Here is a 19,411-nt window from a genome sequence, read left to right as displayed (position 1 = left end):
TGTTCATGGCCAAAACGAACACAATCATGAGAATTGACATATATCAAGAAAAATTCTATGTGAAAGTATGTAATTGTTTATACAAAAGGTTGAATAGTTCAAGGACATCGAGTCTACTAATCGGCTAGTAAAGTTATATACTTTCAAAGGGTTACACCTACCTATCCTATGTAAAATTAAATTGTTGAACTTTTCACCGGGTTAATCTTTCAATTTTCATTAATGTGGGGATTGTTGGAGTTAAACTAATTCTATTATTTAAATGAAAATGATAGCAAATGAAATTCACACCAAATTCAAATGTGAATTAATTGTGAAATTTAATCCAAATGAAATTCACACCAAAGTCAAATGTGAATTAATTGTGAAATTTAATCCAGATGAAATTCACACCAAATTTAAATGTAAATTAATGTGAAATTAACCCAAATGAAATTCACACCAAATTCAAATGTGAAGTAAGGTGAAATTAATACAAATGAAATTCATATCAAATTCATTGTAAATTATGGTGAAATTTAATAAAAATAAATTTTTGTTAATTATTATAATTAACATTAATGCATTTAATTAGGTAATTAACAAATGATGTTAATTGCTATTATAACAAAAAAGTACTTATTGTTGGATGTAACTTGCAAGGATGATGAAAAGGCAAGTAAGGATAACCGTTGGATGGATGAATGATGGATTATTGGTCGTTGGATTAAAGAATTGATTATGAGTTTAATTTTCAACTATAAATATTCATTCACCTAGTATTCCTCTCCCCACATTATCTTAGCACTTCTCACTCTAGAATTCTAAAATTATTTCCTTGTTCCTTGTGAGTGTTCTTCGAGTTTCTTGACTCGATCATTTATGTGCAAAATCCAGTGATTGTGATTCAGGTATTTGTCTAGTTCGCTGTTATAGTGATTTTTCTATGCTAAATCATTTCAGGTTTCGTTGTACCATGGACAGCAGTCACCGACGAAACTCTCTAGCACAAACGGGAGACGGTGAAACTGTTTTAAGAGAACTGTGATTTCACAGGCCTCGAAGCAAACGAGAAGACTTTTTCTTCATCTCATTAAATAATATATTGTATATGTTCTATTATCATTGTATTAATATAATATTTACGTGTAATTGTTACGAGATAAGATAACCAACAAGATCTTCATTCGCCGTCGATGATAAAAAAACATTTAAAAAGTATATTTTTTCAAATAATTATTCTTCTTGCCTACAGTCACTCTCTCATCCTTTATTATTATTTTCCTTTACTATGAAGAGAGTGGGATGGTAAAGTCACAGTCATCGGTTGATGTTACAAATGGTTGATGAAGTATTGATTGACAAGCGATTGAATAATATAATGAAAGAATATATGCAAACATTTGATTAAAAAAATATGATTCAAATAGATCATTCCAACAACGATAAACCCTAGAACAAGAGGTGATATACAAATTCCAGAAAACTAGATCTAAAGAACAAACTTCGATAAACAATTAGCCTCCAAATCTGTAAAGAGTTCTTCCATAATGGTTATCGTCTTCCTTTTGGCGTGCTCGCTGTAAGTAACAGTCTCGTGAATGACATTCTTGAGAAAGATCTTTAAAACACCGCGAGTTTCTTCATAGATTAAACCGTGTGATCGGGAAAGGAGCGGAAATAGAGGGAAAGGAAAATAGAGACAAAGATAAGAGAGAATGAGAAAGAAAGAAACAAGCATGTTATTTAACCAACTATCAGTGACGCCATTGTCGTGTGTCGTCGCTAATATTATAACTTATCAGCGATGGCATTATCCGTCATTGATAAATGTTCCAAAAATGTGGCGGGAAAACCTAAATCATTATTAGGGATGAAGTTATTTTGTCGTCGCTGATAATAAATATCAGGGACGACAATATTTTGTCGTCCCTAATAATTATTAGCAGTGATAACATAATGTCGTCGTTGATAATATATAGTATCATGGACAACGTTACTTTGTCGTCGCTAATAATAATTGTCAGGGGCATTACATTGCCGTTCTTGATAACTTTTATTAGCGACGATAAGATATTCAATCAAATCAATATCATAAATCATTTTACTCTAGGGATTTAGGTTTGGTCTTGAACAAATAATGATTAATGATGATTTTGATTAAAGTTATTTGAAAAATTAATGATTAACGATGATTTTAAAAGTAAAGAATTTTTTGATAAATTATTTTTAAAAATATTAATATATAATAAAATTATAATTTAAAATAAAGTATATTTTAGTATTTTGGTAAATTGAGTAATGAAATAAATCAAAGGGAAAGCAATATGATGAATATAATTTTTTGTTATTTAAGTAATCCAAACTAATCAAGCTAATTTATATGATATTATGTGAATTTGATAATTGCTTGGATATTTAATTATATATATATCTAATAATTCATATTATATATTTTTAAATTAATTTTAAAATAATTAAAAAATCAAATCAATTAAATTCTCTCGTTAAACAAAAATATATAAATCAATTGGTATATATTTTATTTGTTAATTGTAATAAATTTTTCGATTATTGGAGGAATATACTCCCACATTTATATCAAAATTTTACATTCAACTAGATCAATTTGTATTATCACCTTTTAACATTTAATAAATAAAGATTAAAGATAGATTAAAGATTCACATCAAATTAATAAGTTATACTTTAAGTTGAAACATGGACGGGCTCAAGATTCTGTGTTGGGTGAGCTTAAAAAAGTAACGAGAAAATTTTGGATAAAACGTAAATAGAGGTAAGTTTTATCATTTTTTTAATAATTAAATAAATAAAATATTAATTATATTGAAAATTTTTAAAAAAAAATTAAAATGTAATGTCAAATTTTAACCGTAAAAAAAATTATTTTCGAACATACATCCCTCCCTGTGTTTAAGAATATATATGATGTAAAAAAAAAAGTGGATAAAAGCTATTTGATAACTTTTTTGAAAAAAAAAATATTAAATGAATATGTATAGTATTGAATGAATAAAAATAAATACAATATTATATTTATATATAAGATAATTTAACTAATCCTAAATTAAATATAATTACTAAAATAATCAAATTAATTTTATTTTATTTTTTATTTAATTTCAATTTCTCTTTGTGCTTTCTTTGCTTATTTATTTTTAATATTAATTGGTATCTATATATTAATTAAATTTATAACAAATCATGTCATTAACTTTGATTGATATTCTTATAAAAAAAATTGATTTTAATGTGTTTAGTTTAAACAAAATCCCAAGAGATTTGGGCCATGGTTTTCCCTCTAGAGTGAAGCTCTTACATCCTCAAATCTAGATTAGGGTGTGTTTGATAAGGGAAATTAGAATTGGCATTGACATTGAAATTTTAATTCCAATTCCATGAGAATTGGCATTGAATTATAACTCAATTCATATGTTTGGAAACATTATAGAATTGTAATTCAATTCCAATTTCTACGTTTGGGAAAATAATAAAATTGTAATTCAATTTCAATTCTTATGTTTGTAAAATAAAATATCGGTTCAAAATGTTAACTTCTTAAATATGTTATCACGTTTTGGCAAGTTTAATATGTTTTTGACATGTTTAACATATTTAACACGTTTTTGACATGTTTAACACGTTTTTGACATGTTTAACACGTTTAACATGTTTTTGATATAATTAACACGTTTTTTACATGTTTAACACGTTTTTGGCAAGTTTAAACACGTTTTTAACATGTTTAACACGTTTTTAACATGTTTAACACGTTTTCACACCTAAGACACATTTTCACACGTTTAATATGTTTTTCACGTTTTTGGTATGTTTAAAACGTTTTTGATATTTTTAATACGTTTAACATGTTTTTCACACGTTTTGACAAGTTTAACACGTTTTTGGCACGTTTTTGACATATTTAACATGTTTAACACATTTTTTACACGTTTAACATGTTTTTCATGTTCTTTTGCACGTTAAACACGTTTTTGGCATGTTTAACACATTTTTCACATTTTGGCACGTTTAACACGTTTTTAACACATCTAACATGTTTTTCATATTTTTAATACGTTTAACATGTTTTGTACATGTTTTGATTGGATTAACACGTTTTTCACGTTTTGGCACATTTTTGACATGTTTAACACGTTTAACATGTTTTTCACACGTTTAACACATTTTTGGCACGTTTTACACATTTTTGACATGTTTAACACGTTTTTGGTACATTTAACACATTTTGACAAATTTAACATATTTTTGGCACGTTTTACACATTTTTTTTTATAATTTTTGGCATGTTTAACACATTTTAAACATGTCACAAGTGTGTTAAACGGGCCAAAATGTATTTAACATGTCAAAATATGGTAGATAGGTCAAAATTTATCAAACGTGTTAAACATGCCAAAAATGTGTTAAACATACCAAAAATGTGTTAAACATACCAAAACGTTTTAAACGTGCCAAAAACGTGAAAATGTGTTAAACATGTCAAAAACGTGTTTAACGTGCCAAAAACATGATAAACATGTTTAATGTGCTAAAAACGTGTTAAACGTGTCAAAAACGTAAAAACGTGTTAAACGTATCAAAAATGTGTTAAACATGTCAAATAAGTGAAAAACTTGTTAAACGTGATAAAACGTGAAAAACGTGTTAAATGTGTCAAAAACATGTTAAATGTGTTAAAAATATGTCAAACGTGTTAAAAACGTAAAAAACATGTGAAACGTGTCAACAACGTGTTAAACGTGTTTAATGTGTTAATAACGTTTTAAACGTGTTAAAAATATGAGAACGTGTCAAAAACGTGTTAAATGAGCCAAATATGTGAAAAACTTGTTAAACATGCCAAAACGTGTTAAACGTGTCAAAAATGTGGTAAATGTGAAACACGTGTTAAACGTGTCAAAAACGTATTAAATGTGTCAAAAACATGATAAACGTGTTTAATGTATTAAAAACGTGTTAAATGTGTCAAAAACGTGAAAACGTGTTAAACGTGTCAAAAACGTGTCAAAACGTGTTAAAAACGTATTAAACGTGCCAAATATATGAAAAACTTGTTAAACGTGCCAAAATATGCAAAATGTGCCCAAATGTGAAAAACATGTTAAACATGTCAAAAACGTGTTAAACGTGTTAAAAACGTGAAAATCGTGTTAAACGTGTCAAAAACGTGTTAAACGTGTCAAGGACATGAAAAACGTGTTAAATGTATCAAAAAAATATTAAACGTGCCAAAAACGCGTTAAACGTGCTAAAAACGTGTTAAACGTGTCAAAAACATGAAAACGTATGAAAAACGTGTTAAACATGTTAAAAACGTGTTAAAACGTGTTTAATGTGTGAAAAACGTGTTAAACATGTCAAAAATGTGAAAAACGTTTTAATTTAAAATTTCAATTCCGACCTAAAAAGATTGGAATTGAGAATTCTCAAATTACACTATATTGAATTCCATTGGAATTCTAATTCAAATTCTAATTCTTAATATTAAAGTGTCAAACAAACATAAGAATTGGACCCTCCAATTCCAATTTCAATGTCAATTTCAGGGTTATCAAGCACACCCTTAAAGTATCCTCAACAAATCTTGACATCAAAATTGTTGGGCTTTGGTCCAGCCCAATCAGACATTTAATTAAACAAGCAAACTTTATGAACTCTGCTCATTTTAACATTTCTAGAAGAGATAATATTCTACAAAGTAGAGAAGAAACAGAGGAAGAAGAAGAGAAGGAGGCAGTAGCGATCTCTTTACATTTCACCTTCATGTTCCAATTTCTTGTTGTCTTATATCTAGACTAATTTGACTTTGAATGAAATTGGTTTTTTCTGTTTGTATACCTCAACTTTGAGTTTAAAGTTGAGAAAATATTTATATCAGTTTCTTATTTATAGTGAAATTTGTCGGTTGACCCCATGATTTTTTACCCTCTAAGTTGAGAGGGTTTCCACGTAAATCTAGTATTTTTTTGTTGTGTGTTTGATCTCCTATTTTAGATTTGGATAACCTGTGTATTTACCCATCTCATATTGATTGACTGTATAAAATATTCTTCGTTTAAGTTGAAAAGAATATATATCTTATGCATTATAGAGGAGGAAATTTGGTCCATTTGCTTATGCTTTGAGATATTTTAAGAGATGTTTTTTTATTCATAATTTTAGTTGTGTTGTGTCTATTTTATTTAATATATCATAACATTTTTATTAAATTGTGTAGTTTTGAATAAGTTGTAAGAAGATATATACCATCATTGCGAATTTTTATTCAAATTAAAATAGATAATAATTAATTGTATACACTTAATTATAAATATTTACTTATAAATTTACTATGTCAGTAGATTTGCACAATCTCATTATAAAATTATGAATGAAATATACTTACCAACAAAATATACATTCAAATTTGACAAGTCAAATATAATTTAGAGTGAAAATAATATTTTATTGAAACATAATCATATTTTAATATATTTTATTTGAATATATTATATATTTTTATTTAAATATTCACTGCCTATTATTATTTTTAAGAAATCAGTTATTATGAGAAGTGTGTAATACAAAACAAATATTAAAAAATCTTTTTTAATGAATGAATATCCAAACTATCCTCAATAGTAACAAATTTCTGTAATCTCATGTATTACTTAAATTATCTGTTTTATAAAATTGTTAAAATAAAATATTAGTTATATTTCAGGATTAAAATTACATTATAAAGAAAATTTAATATCATTTTTGTAAAATAAATAATATAATATTACAAAACTATTAAAAAATAATAATTTATTTTTCAACAAAAATAAAAGTTGTCATTTATTTTAATAAAGAGATAATGATAAAATAAATAGCATAATCTAAATTAAGATTATGTAAATATATTATCATAAAAAATATAATATTTATATTATATTACTTTTTAACCATATTTAACTTATAAGATATAGATTTATAAAGTAATAAATCATTTTTCATAATCTAAATTGAGATTAGGTGAATATATTACCATAAAAAAATTAATCCATATCAATAATATTTAACTTATAAGTTCAATATTCATAAAGTAATAAATTTAACACATTAAATGAAATTTATATAATAAAAAATAAAATATATATATATACATTAGATATAATGTGAAAAATGATATTTAAATATTCATATATAATATATCATATTATATAATTAAAATGTTAGAAATAATTTTAGTTTCAATTTGTTAAGTTTCTGAAGGCTTTTTTATCATAACCAAATTAATGGATAAATACAACTTTAAAGCAGGATTCATAATTGTAATAGAGTTTCATCCCCAAAAAAACATTCAAATGTTTAGTCTTATTGAAAAATTATATTTTGACAAGTTCAAGATTACCTTTGCTAAATTTTTTTGACTCAAACAAGAAATTTTATTTAATTCAACATTGAACAAAAACTGAAAATACAAAACAAACACAAACACAGATAAAGATAACTGAAAAAAAAAACGTATATATGTAAGGTTAATAGGATGTTGGGTGGGTGACAATAAAACTGATATTCCAAAACTGAAACCTTGTTCTTGCTTTTATTTGATAATTAACAAAATTTGCAATTTCAAGATTTAAATTCAGAAGGAATCAAAATTTTGTTTATGCATTTTTCTCAAAACTAAATTAGAATATCAATTTAATTTCATTTTAAAAAGTATCAATCTTTCTTAAAACTAAAATCCAGTTAAAATTGAACCAATTTATCAATCATTCAACTAAAATCAAGCTCAAATCATTAAAAACATATTGATAAACATATTTCAACTCAAAATCAACCCATTTTATTTCATTTCATCAAGTGATTACACAATCTCAACCATTACAAAACAATTACATTACATTAATCCATCCTATACACAAAATAAACTAGCTACTTAAGCTTTTCTAATAAAATCTTAAATTACAGGGCTAAATCTTCACACTTCATTTGTCACCTCCATCTCAAGTGCTAGAGACTTACATCAATATGATGTTGAAACTGAAGAAAAACAAACATGAAAGAAGCGAAGAAAAAACCCTAATATAGGTCATGAGTAACTGTTGAAGATGATGAGGATATATAAAATTTGGAAAATTTTGTGACAAGTTCAATAACATAGTTGAACTTGTCCTCCCTTTACAATCAGACATCAACCCCAATTCTAGTCTTAATAATCCTAAAGAATTTAGGATTTGTACTATATAAACCATAATAGTCATAAATTTATGCTAACAATTACTCTTACAGTAGATTGGCTGGACATCCTTAACCTCTATAGAAGATCAAGTCACCCTTAATAGATTTTGATAGATCAAAACCACAGTAAGAAATTGGAGAAGGCGGCGACTAAATGTAATATCATAATTAGGTCAAAATCAGTCTGATTTCATTTGAGATCCTAACCCGTTTTATATAAACTATGTGGGTATGAAATATATATATTAGTCCCTGTATTAATTTTGGAACTTAAAATTATAAGAATTATTTTTTAAAATTTTAATTTTATCATTAATTTTAAATATTTTAACATTAAAGTACCCACCTAACTACCTTAAGTTAACATTAAGTTCTTATTTTATTATTTCAACTTTTAAATGCCTAACTGCAATTCTTGAATAAAAATGGGATACATAGAGAAAGGGAATAAGAATGAGTATAATATTTAAAATTAAAAAAATATATATATATTAATGACATTTCATTTGACCAGAGACAGGGAGTACATACGTGTGAGCGCTAACGTGGGCTTAAGCCCACCCAAAATATAAAATTACATTATATTATATATCTATATTTCCACATATATAATGACCAACAAAACAAATTCTTTTAATTTTAATTCTTATACCTTAATTCTTTTGCTTCCTAAACTGTTACATGGTTTACATTATTTCTAACCAAACAAATTTCATCATTTCATTACCAACCAAAAATCTATTTTATTTCACTAATTATTATTCCACTAATTATTTCCATCAATATTATTTTATTTCACTTATTCTCATTTTATTAATTATTTACATTTCATACTAATTTTACATAGAATCTTCTTCTACTTTATTTTTATTTTTTAATTCTCTTCCTTAATTTAACATTTTAAACTTAATTATTTATATGATATTTATAATTGATTTAGGCATGTTTGATTAATATACAATCTTGACCATTTATCATGTTAGTATTACTTAGTTATTTTTAAAATTCTCATCACATTCTAATTGTTTGATAAAAATATTTACTTTTATTTTTCTATAATTTTGTAATTTTATATTCTAATTATTCGATAAAATACTCATTTAATTTGAATAGTTGAGTTTATCTTAAAATTAATATAAACATAGTTTGAGAGTTAAACATTCAATTATTTATCAAAATAATATTTTATGATAAATTATGTATAGATAAATAAAAAATGAAACATCAATATATTACAAATAAATGAAAAACATTAACATCTTCAATTTTTAAAAGAGAGACTGTCTAGTGAAAATCCTACCTCCACGGTCTCTAAAATTCAAAATCAATATAGTGAAACTCTTCTAATTTTCTTTTCTAACAACAAACATCATTAAACGATAAAACTATTTTCACATTATAAACTTGATATGATGCAGAATTTGAAGGTTTTTACACTTGTTGAGTTGTGTCAAACAATTGATCAAGAATACGATCAAAATGTGAAGACGAAACTTTGCAATAAAATTGAGGATGATTTTATTGTCGACTACTTGACAATATAATATGTTAAACGAGATTTAACTAAGGATATATATATGTATATATATTCTATTTTAGATGAGTTTTATGTTTTAAAATCTCGTTAGCCATGACTTATTTAAACATTATATTATAACATCTCTTAAATATAAATAACTTGTTATTTAAATTCAAGCCTACCCAAAGTCGAATTCTTAGGTCCGTCCCTACATGTGACAAGGAGAAGCTGAAATGGAAATATAGATATAAGATTATTTGATATCTCTAGTAAGAATGTGATTATGTTGAATGTTTCAATGATTTGATAATATAAGTTCACCTTAAAATATCTATATCACGAGATCACATGTTGCCGATAATGAATCAGGATATTCTAAGCTTAGTTAAGTTCGAACGAGCTCTGAAATTTTCATCATAACAATATTGTCAAGATTTGTTTGTTGTTTGTGTAGTTTCATTAGATAATACATTTAGTCTATTTCTATAATAGCTTAATTTTGCATATTAGACCATGAAATGCGATCCAAAATCCTACTCATGAATAATGATAACTAGTAATAGTAATTAGTTGATTCATAATAAGTATGGAAGGAAACATAATCGATTGATTTTGTTTCACTTTCTGAATATACATGATAATATTGTTTCTGTAATTAGTTGATTTGTAACTATTATAAAAATTTAATTGACCATTTCTCACTTTATGGGAACTGTAAAGACTCAAATGATCATTGTGATAATTAGGCTGTTTTGGGTGAATGTACACAGGGCCTATGTAAATTTAAATTTTGGATTTTAAAAGAATAAAAAAAAATATTTATTTAAATTTTATTAATATAAAAAAATTAAAAAAAAAGTAATATATATATAATACGTATAATGTATATTTAATATTAAAAAAAATAATATAATACTATTAAATATTAAAAAAATGAAACATCCCCCAATTCAACCCAACCCAAGGTGGGTTGCGGGTTAGGCGAGTTAGGCGGGTTAGGCGGGTCAGCCCGTGGATTGTCTCAATACAAATAAAAATCATTATATTCAACTTTTTTCTATATTATCAATATCCTTCATTTTCTTAAAATACATTCTAATATCAGAATATTCCCTAAACTTTTTAGATGACCCTTTATCATATTTAGCACTTTCAAATTCATCAACATCCAAATTAATACATTGATTTTGAGAGGAGTTCATTTTAAAAATGAATCTGTTATTTAACAGAATATTAAGTTTCAGACTTTCAGTGTGAAGCTTCTGGATTGGAACCAAGTTTAATCCACAAACCCTTGAAGGCGAGAACAAAGAGAAGAAAGGTGGAACAAATAAGTAGTCGGCGACCAATGGACAAAGTATTGAGTATTGACTGTTGCAGTCTGAAACCAAGTTTGAATCCACGAATCCTTGAAGCAAGAACGAAGAACGAAGAGAAAAAAGGCGGAACAAATAAGTAGCTGACGACCGAAGTATTGAGTATTGACTGTTGTAGTGCTACCTGGAAAAGAAAAGAAAAAAATAGGGCTATGCGGCATATGCCTATAAAGCTGTAAATCAGATTAGTTTTTTTTTGCCAACCCACGGGCCAACCCCAAGCCCGACCCGACCCACGACCCGAGTGGGCTACTCCGTGTAGGCCCACTTCCAAATGTGTTGCTAATATTTCAACCCAACCCATCTAAATTTTTGGCATTGCGGGACAACCTAACAGGCCTAACTCAAATTAACTACTCTTATTTTGGGTATCATTTTAATTTGTTTATATTTTATCAAAAATTTATGATCAAATTTTGTTGAGAAATAAATTCAAATAGTTATATTAAGTCTAAAAACTTTTAGTTTCAATAGTAAGTTTATGAAGGTTTTCATCGTAACTAGATTAATTCATAAATAAAAAGAGAATCGAAAATTGTAAGAGCTCATCCAAAAAAATCAGAATTCAAATGTTTAATCTTATTGACAGATTATATTTTAACAAGTTCAAGATTAACTTTGTTATTTTTTATTTTATTTTTTCTGAAACAAGACATTTAGTTTAATTCAACATTAAACAAAAATCTGAAAATACAAAACAAACACATATAGAAGATAAATTTAACTGGAAAAAAAAAAACATATCTACGTAAGGTCATTAGGATGTTGAGTATTAGGATGTTGAGTGTGAAAATAGAACTGAGGGTAACGAAATTGAGAACAAAAGTAAAATATGAATCCAACGTGACTACCACATGTGCAGGAGAAACAAATAAAAAACTTTATGTTAAAAAAAAGTTCAACTGTGGACATGGCTCAGTTCAGCGTTGAACATGTCCTTCAAAACTGAAAATTCAAGTTTTTTTACATAAAAATAACGTTGGACATGGCTCAATTCAATTGGACAAAACCTTCAAAACTGAAATTTTAAGATTTTTTAACATAAACGGCGTTGAGCATGACTCAATTCAACCCTGAACATGGCTCAGTTCATTGTTTGGCATAACCTTGAAAACTGAAATTTTAATTTTTTTAACATTAAAACACGTTAGACAAAGTTAGTTAAGGATATGTTTGATCATTGATTTAGTGATTTTGTCAGCCTAATTAGATATAGAAGGATATTAAATATTATGGAGAGTTCGTCCCATAATAAAGTTTTTTTATAGGACGCAAACAAGTGTTCTCGTCTGAAAAAGTCGTTATGCGTTGACGAGACATTGATAGATTCCATGTGAAGCATTGTTTTAAATTGTTCTCTAAGATTAATTCATATAATTTTTGTTAGAAGAAATTTTGGGAGTCAAGGATTCCATCCGATATCTCGTTCTATGGATGGAGAGTTACTCACGGTGTCACGAGAATGTTGAATCGACATCGACAACTCACTTACTTTTATATTATTGAGTGGTGACTATTATCTGAAGTCTTTTGAGAAGTAACACTAAGATTTATTTTGTGATGTCCGAGTTTTTGGATATTTATTGAAAATTTTGAATTGATGTGTATCATTTATAATTTTATTTCAATGATGATTTTTGATATTTATTCCGAAAAATCAATTAAATCCATCGAGAAGTTATCCATCTTCTCGAGTACTTAGATATTGAGTAACATTTATTATCATTAATAAAATTTGCAATTTCAATATTTAAATTCATAAGAACCAAAAATTGTTTATGCATTGTTCTACCAATCCCCTTTAAAACTAAAATTCAGTTAAACTTAAACCAATTCACCAATAGTTGAACTAAAATTCAATCATTACATCAAACATATACATACATTCAAAACATTCAACTCAAAATCAACCTATTTTATTACATTTCATCAAATGATTACATAATCTCAACCATTACAAAACAATTACATTACATTGATCCATCCTATACACATAATAAACTAGCTAGTTACTTAAATTACAGGGAGAAATCTTCACTTCATTTGTCACCTCCATCTCAAGTGCTAAGGGTTTACACCAGTATGACGATGGAGCTGAAGAATAACAAACACGAAAGAAGAGAGGAAAAACCCTAATATACCTAATGAGTAAATGTTGAAGAAGAATCAGATGTATAAAATTTTAATAAAAATGAACAAGTTCAATAACAGAGTTGAACTTGCCCTCCCTTTATCATCACACATCAACTCCAATTCTAGTTTTAAAAATCCTAAATAACTTAGGATTTGTACTATATAAACCATAATAGTCATAAATTTCTGCTAACAATTACTCTTACATTGAATTTGAATCTTACCCTGTAATGAAAACTTCCCTGAATTGAAAACTATGTCTACACTAGTTTGCCTGAACATCCTTAACCTACAGTAAGAAATTGGAGAAGAAGGAGGCGGCGGTGGCGGCTAGAGGTAATATCATATAATTAGGGTAAAATCAATATGGACTTCTTTGGAGACCCTTACCCGTTTTATATAGAATTATGTATGAATAAAATACATATTAGTCCCTAGACTTTACATTTTTAAAATATTTGTTTTAATTTTAATTCAATCATTAATTTTAAAAAGAATTTAACACCAAATACCCGACCCAATTATCTTAGTTAAAAATTAAAAATAAGATTTTTTTTTATTATTTCAACTTAAAATTTACATCCATGCAATTCTTTCTTCTCAAGTCTATTTTTCTAATGATTTGTTAAAAGTCCAATTTTAGAAATAATTTATTTTATATTTTATTTTTATTATATTTACTATGAACAAATGTATCTGAAAACTAATTTTTAATTTTTAATTTATAGGTTGTATGGATAAATATATATTATATATATATATATATATATATATATTAATTTTATATTTTAAAAAATATTTTTACTTATTTATTTTTAATTTAAGATAACTAATACTATTTTTTAGTGGTATTATCTCAATTCAACTTAAATAGTCAACTATTACCAATTCAACTATGGTATTAATTTTAATAATAAATATAAATCTTTTAATATTTGTTCATAATAATTTAAATATTTTATTTTCACTTTATTTTATTCTTATAATTTACATACATTTTATATTTAGTTTAATTTATAGATAGATTTAATTTGTTTTAAATTATTTAAAAATAATTTCAAATAATTTACAGTCACTTTATATATTTTTTAATTATAACATTTAAAATATTTTATATTATATATTTATACTTTTTAATTTATATAAAAAGTTTAACCATTAGTTAATTATTTTATAATAAGAGGTTTTCTTTATTTTTGTATATATATATATATATATATATATATATTAATTAAAGTGTTAGTTTAATTTTAATATATATATATATATATATAATTAAAACATTTAGTTTTCTTATATCTTTTATTTTTATTGTAATTAAATTTATTGATAAAATAAAGTTAAATTTTAAATTTATTTAAATAAGATTGTAATAAAATATTATTTAGTTTAATTTGAATAAAAGAAAATGATTAAATTTGGGTTTGGGATAACAGATCCAGCTACACCCACGTACCAAACATATTCGGTCTGTGTACTTAGCTGTTTCCAAATTAGATTAGGAAGCTATAAAATAAAATCAGAAAATACTGAAACGTCATAGAAAGAAAATCATTTTCAGCTTGAATTTGTTCATACTATCCAAAATACATACCTTCATTATGTAAAAGAAAATATCTTTGATCTCAATACAAATTTAACATTTTTTTATCATGATTCAACAAAATGACATACCTTTTCACCTTTAAAGTTCAATGTCATGTTTAAAGATTAGTGAAAGAAAATGTAATCCATGATTAATCATAGATTGATATCTCTTGGCAACCAATTTTTTTGGAATAGGACAAGTCATAATCAAATGGGAAAGAAAAATATTCTAACAAAGAAATCTTTGTGATTAGAGATTAGAACTTTGTGAAGATATTCTAACAGAGAAAGCTTATGATATATGTTAGTATCGGGATCGCTGATAGGGGATCGGGGTCCGGCTAAAGGAGATCACTTATAACAAAACACACATCAATTGTCAGTAATCCGGTTAAAGATTAGAACCGTTCTTAACACTACGCAGGTTGTCACAGACTCTTGAACCGAGTTCAAGGGCAAAAATGTTTGTTTCAACCTGAAGCAACACATGCGATTCAGTTAAAGAAGGTAGAATAGATAAATCAGTTGGACTGAGGTAAAGTCGGTTAAGTTGATAAAATGATGGTTCGGTTTGGTTGAAGTAGTTAGTGATTCGGTTCGGTTGATAGTATAGCCGGAAATAAAGTAAGAACACAAGAACTAATTTTATGGATGTTCGGAGCAAACTCTCCTACGTCACCCCTTCTTCTCAAACAATGAGAAGGATATTCACTAAGGAATATTTCACAACACAATACACAATACGATCGAGTCGTATTTACTACTCATCGTTCACTTTACAATACTCACACAGTATTGTAATACACTTTTACAACATAATGTTTAATGTTTACAACTGTTTCACTTTGATCAAGAGAACTGTATAAATTCCGTATGTTTCATATCAGATGCTTTTCAGGTTTGATCAGGTGAAACCAAGTTGGTAACCTCTATGTCTCCAATGCTTTGACTTCCTTTTATATGAGAAATATGACAACGATCATATTTCTCTCTCTTGAGTTGATTGGTCATAGGGAGCCGTGCCAGTCAGAGTAGATAGCGTGCATGCTTTGCCTTTTGTACACATGGCATCGATGCATTAGGTGGTCGCCTGTACCGTGAAGGTTGCTTGTGAACTTGGATAAAATATGTAATCATTAGATTGTCGCATTCTTTATTTCATATCCTCCTTCTGCATATTCCCAAGGGATATTCATTACGTCATCTTCAGATTATCTATAGCTTTGAGTAATCTTCCCGTTGGCTTTAGGATCTTTAGTACGTTGAGTCAGACGGGCATTTATCGGTTTGCAACTCTAGCTGGATTTGAAGTTAGGCCGATCCGGGTTACTACGGATGTGATTGAGCCGATTCAGTTTCTCCAAGATGATGGATTAATTTAAGATTTCGGCTTGGCCGGTCTGGTTGATCAATTTAGGATTTTGGCTTGGCCGATCTGGTTGATGATGTTTCTACACATATAGTTAAGAATTGATTAAGTTTTTTGGATAATTAATTTTCTTTTTAATAAATTAACTATCTTGATTTTTTTAACAATTTCTCCCTTTTTAATTATTTAGAATAAATATTCAAAAATTGTGATCGTTGGCCGGTTTCAAAGAACTTAAATTTATTTGGCCAGTTTTTAGAGAATTGTTTTTTAAAATATCATTATCAATTTCTCCTTTTTTGATGCTTTTAGCCAAAATTATCAAAACCAGTACGATGAACATATAGTATAATCAAGGTGGTTCAAAAGTATCATAAGTTTTAGAATATAGATTTAAACCGTAATTTCAAAAATATATTAAGTCATAGAGTATAAATTTCAAGAGCATAAAAATGAAAAGTAAGTTAAAAGTTCAAGAGTTTAGTTTTCCCCCCTGTTCTTTTGCTTTTGCTTCCTTCGCCTCTCTCTCCCTTCTTTCGACGTCGAATTCCCAACCGGTTAGGAAAGGTGATCTTGGAGCGGTTTGATCGAAGTTGAAGAAACCGCATTCCGATCTTGTCGGTCGAGTATGAGCCCTAGAAGGTGAGATTCTCCTACCCCGCATGAAATTTGCAATGGTGTCTTCATGTGTGCCCTGATTCGGCTGAGTATTTGAGGGACAAAAGGAGTCGATACTGCTCTGTTTTTGCGTTTCCTTGTATTTAGAGGAGCATCATCTTCCTCTTTGCCATCATCCAGTGGGATGTTTGAGCCTTCTGTTGGAATCGCAATCGTTTGAATATTACTCTGTTCGGCCCGAGTTATTACCTTGACTACTTCTTTTCTTTTCCGCTTATTTGTCCGGGCCCTTGTCATCATAACAACAGGCTGTGAGTCCCGAGTGCTAGTCGCCTCGGCATCTTCTAGTTCGGCTGCTTTATTATTTGTCCTTTCTTCTTTTTCATGAATTTCTCGGGCTAAACGTGCATCATTCATTTCAATTTCCTTTAGCTTCCGATTCTGCTCTTCCTCGTCAACCTGGAGTTTTTGAGCTGTTTCTGCATCGTTTCGGATCTGTTCCTCAATGACCACAACCTTGACACTTGCTATCTCCTCAATTTGAGCAGACATGAACTGCATCATTTGAAACATTTGGGAGGTGGTCGACTCAACCTTTTCAATCTTTGAGTCGGTTGAGGAGGCTCTAGCTTCCATAGAGGCCTGTCATTTTACCATTGAGCTTTGAACAGCATCCAGAATAAAGTCTTTCATTTCATACGAGAAGGCAACAACCGCGTGACTTTGCACCGGATGAGGGGAGTGAACCGATACTGTCATCTCCGGGTTAAGTTGTTTGTCTGGACTTGTCTATGTAGAGTTAATATGGATAAGAGACTTACTCGGAGATTTGGTTGATGGGGAAGATGTCACACCGTCTTCTCTCTCAGGAAATTTCGGTTGACTCTCTTACGGATGGTCCCCCGTCAGTCTGGATGATTGACCGATATCAAAAATTGATTTACCCGACTGAACTATGTGATGGTCAGATTCTTCATCCGGATAATACTTTTCAAAATCTCTCATCGTTTCTTCCTCCATCTTCGTGATCTCAGATTTGAGATTGTTCATAATCGTTTTCACGACTTCCATTACCTTCTTTTATACATTGGTCGGTTCACCTTGAGCATTCTCCATTGTGTCGGTCATCACCATCAACTTTGCGTTTGTTTCAACTAGTTTTGTCCTTGTCATGACCAACAGAATGTATTTTGTTTTCGCAAGGTCGAAGACTGTGTCTTCCAAAGCCACCAGTTTCGGCCAGTATTTGTTTTTAGAGTAGTTCGGGAGCATGTGCCTGAATTGTACTTCATTTCTTATCTTCCACCGCTCGTAGAAAGAGTGGGATATTTCTTCGGCCTACTCCTCCGTCATTTTGAGAAGCCGTTTAACCATGTCGTCGACCTCTTTTTGAGAAACCGGAATTTCAGAATCCAATGTAATGTCACGATTATTTGTCTCCCCATGAGGCGGATTTTGATCATGTCCAGTTGAAGGAGCTTCTTCAACAGTCGAACCGGTGGTACTCTTCATAGACTGACTACCTCGCACCGGAGGATCTTCCATCACTATTTCTTCTTCATTTTCGGTCGTTTCTTTGGCTTTGTCATTTTCATCTATCCAGTCATCTCAGTTGTCTGGCCAGTTTCAATAAGTTTGCTCGTCACCTCGGTTTCCGTAACCCGATTGATAGCATCCACAACTTCATTTATTTTATTCGAAGTCCTCTGATGGACTTCTTCAACCGCACCCCCAGTAGGCTAGATGGGGGAGTTCCTAGTTTTAGGAATAAGAGATCGGTTAGGGGTACTTACCTCATGGATCGAAGCACCCTTAGATGTATTTTTGTCGGCCTTGCTTGCCGAAGATTCTACAGGGTTTGGTGGATGGACTTGTTCGGCTACATCATGTTCATCATTTGGATTAGCTGTAGGAATCTCCACATCGACCGGAATAGGTTGGCCGAGTCGGATGGTTTTCCAGATGGAGTTCTTTCAGAGTCGTTTGACTAACTGACCGTTCTATCAGCCACTGAATTTTTGCCTTTCTTAGCCATTTTCTTGATCGTATGCTTCTTAGCCTTTGGTTCGGTTTCATTTTCCTTCGGCTTCTTCTCCTTTGGTTCGGTTTCCTTCGGCGCTTTTTCCCGTGGAGCCTTTTCGGCTCTTTGCATTCTCTTTTCGATATTTTCGGAATTTACTATCTTGGATGTGGGTGGAGGAGCACCTGGTCCGGTTGGGATCTCAAGATGCTGCAGAATCTTGTCAATCTGCATGGCATATCTCGGAGACCGATTTTTCGTTCCGGCTACCATTGCGCATAGGTTTTCAAACGGCACGCCGGCCCAATCGACCTTATCCCCTCGAATTATGCTGGCCATCATCTCAAACTTGGGCCGAGTCAGGTTATCAAAATTTGTAAGTGTATATCCTTTATATTTAGTATGTTGAAATTAACATTTTAAAATTTTATCTGATTGAAGTCTTAACTTCAAAGTCATGAACAAAAGTGACACTGAAAATTAAACATAATTTTTTTTTTCTAAATACATAGATGTTTTTCAAAAGTAAAATTAATTATATCAATTTAAGGAGTTGATGT

Source organism: Impatiens glandulifera, chromosome 7, assembly GCF_907164915.1.
Source record: "Impatiens glandulifera chromosome 7, dImpGla2.1, whole genome shotgun sequence".
NCBI classification, from domain to species: domain Eukaryota; kingdom Viridiplantae; phylum Streptophyta; class Magnoliopsida; order Ericales; family Balsaminaceae; genus Impatiens; species Impatiens glandulifera.
This window is presented reverse-complemented; position numbering follows the sequence as displayed.